This window comes from Rhea pennata, chromosome 25, assembly GCF_028389875.1.
Source record: "Rhea pennata isolate bPtePen1 chromosome 25, bPtePen1.pri, whole genome shotgun sequence".
NCBI lineage: Eukaryota > Metazoa > Chordata > Aves > Rheiformes > Rheidae > Rhea > Rhea pennata.
The window spans coordinates 4948568-4949099 of record NC_084687.1 but is presented as its reverse complement, the minus strand read 5'-3'; positions in this window follow the sequence as shown (position 1 = coordinate 4949099).

Here is a 532-nt window from a genome sequence, read left to right as displayed (position 1 = left end):
CCCCGGCGCCGGGGAGGGAGAGAGGGAGCGAGGAGGAGGAGGAGGAGGAGGAGGAGGAGGAGGAGGGCCGCCCGTCCAGCCAGCCAGCAGCCGGCTCCGGGGCGGCCCCTGCGCTCCGTCCCCTCCCTCCCGCAGCAGCTGCCCCGCCGGGGGACCCACGCGTGACGCCGCCGCCAGCTCCAGCCTGTCCTGCGGCAGGGCCGAGACGCCCCCAAAGGCAGAGGCACGGCCTGGGGCCAGCCCCCCGCCCTGGTGGACACCCGCTGTGAGCCCCCCCCGGCTTCCCTGTCCCGGACGGGACGGGCAGCCTTCCCGCAGCACCCAGACCCCACGCTGCCCTTGGAGGCTGGAGGTGCAGCCTCCCCCCACGCTGCCTCCGAAGGCTCTGACTTCTCCCCACATGTCCAGAGAGGGGGCTCGGTTTCTCCCCAGTGTCTCCTGCTCGCTCCCCACCCAAGCTGTGCCAGGAGCCCTGTGCCCGGGAATGTCTCCTTCCCGCCGGATGGCAGCAGCTGTGGCCCCACATACCCCC